Raw genomic sequence first — 3772 nt, 5'->3', positions numbered from 1 at the left:
ATGGATGTCTAAAATATAAAAATAAGGAGAAGCCTAAAACAGGCCCGAGGCCCTGCCCGCGTCTGAACTATGACATGAAAATTGGCCCGAAGCCCGGCCCGAGGGACGTAAAAAAGTCGGGGCCCGTTGGGCCCGGGCTGAAATGCAGGGCTCTAATCTGCGTGAATGGTGATTCGAATCGTTGTATTAAGCAATGCATAAATACATGATGCTGTTTTGTTCATAACGGTTTATGCAATTTACGAAATTATATTTGATTTATATGAGTTAATTTAGACGTAATGCTGTTTTTTTTAATAGACATTTATTTCCTTGCGTTGACAATTTATATGCGCTGCATTATTTTGCTCATTGCGCCCTCCTGTGGCCTCGGGAGACAAGTCAAAAGTTTACTTAAAACTAATCTGCATATAAAACATTAGAAATTAGATATTTGTTTAATTTTTATTGTGTGTTTGACTATTAAAACAAAAAATATTTGTTGTTTGTTTCAATAAATTGGGTTAATTTAAAAATACAGTGGTTAAATTTAAACATTTTTTCTATTGCTTTTGTTTTACAAAAGTTTATAAAAATGTCAATAATTATCGATACTGAACGATATGAAACATTATATCGTTGATACATTTTTTAGCTATATCGCCCAGCCCTAGGTAGTATGTGTCTTCGCAAAGCCATCATTACACAAATACACATGAACAGGGATATGTATATATAATGTGTCAATAAACACAAAACTACAATGTAAAGTCACTCATTCTGACACTCCATAGAAAAGGCCTGTGAATCTTCATGTTTCTGGCCTTTCCTGGCTGTCTTCCAAAACAGGAATGCCAAAGTTCTTTAGCAAGAGCAAAACACTCACCAGGAAGTGTCAGTGTAAACAGCCTCCGCAATTAGATATGGAATTCCTGCCCTCCACTTGCACACCTCATGAGAGCTGCTGCTGAGACCTACTAGAGTTCTGAGCAAAACAACTTCCTAATGCTTTTGCTTCTGACAGCTATTTCTACATGTAAGCACAAACAGAGATAAAGAAACTTTATGAAAAAATACTTTCCCCATTCCTAGCTTGATATACACATTCAATTATCATTAAGGTTTATTTTCACATATCGTTTGTTTTAAAAGAACCAAACCCAGTTCACCTAAAGTGGACCAGAAAGGGAACCAGCCGAAAGTGACCTTAGTCCTTTTGGTGTTCACAATATAGTGGACTCAAAAGTTTTTTTGGTAATCTTCAGCACTGAAGTGATTATTTCAGACCCTTTCTTGTTCACACCACAACTTAATAAGAACTCAGACCCCAGCTTCTGTGCAGCAGAGGAATAATGGAGTCTGGAAAACTTAGAAGATGAAGTGGACATGGGAGGGGGAGAGGAAGAGCTGGCAATCCCTGATCATGTCACCAGTCAAGACATTTGCAGAGCTTTAACAACGTATTTCAGTCAAATTTAAAATTAAATACGTACATTCTGCATAAGGTTAATTCAACTTCCTTTTTTTCTCAGATAAGATTGAAGATAAGTTGTAAATTTTTTTGGTTCTTAACTTAAAAAAAAAATCATAATAAGCTGTATTTCATTGTTCTGTTTTAGTGATTATTGTTTTTTTTTTCTAAAGAATTATATAATATTATACCATGGTCTATCTGAATACTCGATTCTGATTGGCTGGCAGGTGTGCATTAAAACTGTTTAATGCACAGGTACTTCCAAGTCAGTTTAATCATCGTTCTGTATTAATGCACCGCTTTTATTGACGCATGCAAACACACACACAGAGAGCGAGCAAGAGAAATCGCAGATCGCACTGCACACACACAGAAACATACAGGAGCACAGAAACTTGCTGTCAGCGCTGCCTGCAACTTTTAAAATAATAGCTTTAATACTGAATCGCTACATTATATCTTTCAGCGACGAGGAGGTAATTGCTGTTTTTGAAGAAACTAAACTCACAGCTTTATGGTTTGCAGAGAGAGACGCACATATGCAGGTAATTCATACACACAACATACATCTCTCTCTCTCTCTCTCTCTCTCTCTCTCTCTCGATAATTATTTCAAAGCAAGGCTAGAATTCATGTATTCAAATAAATATGATCTTACCGCACTACTTTATCTTTGTGTCTGATTTAAAGCGTCTGATCTCCGCTGCGCATCAGATGGTTCTTTGCCTCCACATCTTGCATTAAAACCATTTAATGCTAGCCGTAGATTACATAAATGACAACAGAATTGTTTTATATTGTTAGAATTAAGAGTTGGTTCATTTATTTAATTGTATTTTTTATCTATATATTTTTTAATGTAACAAGAGACTGACACATATGAAAATTACATCCGTCAATAATATACCGTGTTATGTTGGTCCATAAAAAAAACATATATATAAATTGTTTTTTTTTTAAACGAAAAGCGTACAGAGACATCATTGCACCTCCGGAGGTGGTCTGAGTATGGTTCTCTTTTGGGTCCTCTTAGGGGGGTCTGATATCACTTTATTTGTTCAGATATACAAGCTGAACCACACACAAAACACCCTAAATTATTTGTAGGCTGATTTCTCTGATGGGTTGAAACAGAGTGGTCCTGTGGTCCTATCAAAGACAAGTCCAGCACTGGTTCACCCAATGTCATGAGTTTGGGTGCTGGACTATCTGTTTTTCTGACCAGTGACAGAAGTGGAGAGATTTAAACAAACCCCTATATGTAAACAATAATCTTTGCCAAGCAATTTGCGCTATGGACCTTAATGATACCTCAAACTGCCTGACTTATTGAAGAAAGGTGTGCTCATTTTTACTTTAAAATGAATCCAATAAAATCACATTATATATGGCTTGAGACTCCTTTAGAAACCAACTGCAATACAGACTTGGGCTCTTTTGTTTTGGGCAAGTAAGGAACCACCTAACATTGCCCTTGCAACCAGAACATCCTAAAAACCACATGGTAACATGCTGACAACTATATAAAACATCCTAGGATCATGACAGCAACGTTTGCACAGGAAAGAGCCATTAGTATTTCAGAAAATATAGTTAATTTTCCAATTTTGTTTGGTAACACTAGTGGTGCAGAGATTATGGCTTAAATTTACATTTACGTATTTAACAAACGCTTCTATCCAAAGCAACTAAAACATTGTATTCAAGTTCTTAATTTTATCGGTTCCTAGGAAATAGAACCCATGACCTTGGTGTTGCTATACTCTACTGTTTGAGCTGCAGGAAATGACACACTTTGACTTTAAACATGGGAATAAAATGTAAACAGTGACAATTTAATTCAGTCATTGACATGAAACAATAAGGTCACAAGAGTAAAGGTGTCATTTCCATTGTTTAGCTGAAAGGCTTCAGTGTTGTCTCTCTTCTATGTCAAGCACAACCCCTGTGGCGCTTGACAACAGACACAAATACACATTTGCTGTCAGGTGTTCCTGGATCCTAGGGAGCATAAAAATGAGTTGTCAGTTTTGTTTACCAACTCTGCCAACATGCTGTCTCTCTGAGCACCTCCAGTGGCTTTGCAAATAGTAATTGGATTTGCAGGGAGTGCTGGGTCGTTATTAAAAGGTCCCCAAAGCAATGTTGCATTTCTTTTCAACCCACTTTATGAGGTTTGGTTAGAATAAGAACAAACTCTGATTTTCTTCAAAGGCCAACAGGTGAAAAACATCCACATATTCAATGGGTGTACGATGACAGCCAATTCGTGAAAAAAAAATCTGTCTATCTATCTATCTATCTATCTATCTATCTATC

At 36.6% G+C, this 3772-nt stretch overlaps 1 protein-coding gene across 1 annotated transcript in view; it reads right to left on the bottom strand.

Annotated features, from left to right (window-relative positions):
- The window catches only part of mao (monoamine oxidase), a 42671-nt gene that overhangs the window by 35766 nt on the left and 3133 nt on the right, over nt 1-3772 (bottom strand). The window lies entirely within an intron of this gene.

Source organism: Sinocyclocheilus anshuiensis, unplaced genomic scaffold (assembly GCF_001515605.1).
Source record: "Sinocyclocheilus anshuiensis isolate Anshui unplaced genomic scaffold, SAMN03320099.WGS_v1.1 scaffold628, whole genome shotgun sequence".
Lineage (NCBI taxonomy): Eukaryota > Metazoa > Chordata > Actinopteri > Cypriniformes > Cyprinidae > Sinocyclocheilus > Sinocyclocheilus anshuiensis.
The sequence above is the reverse complement of the archived record's forward strand: the minus strand, read 5'-3'. Positions and strand labels throughout refer to the sequence as shown.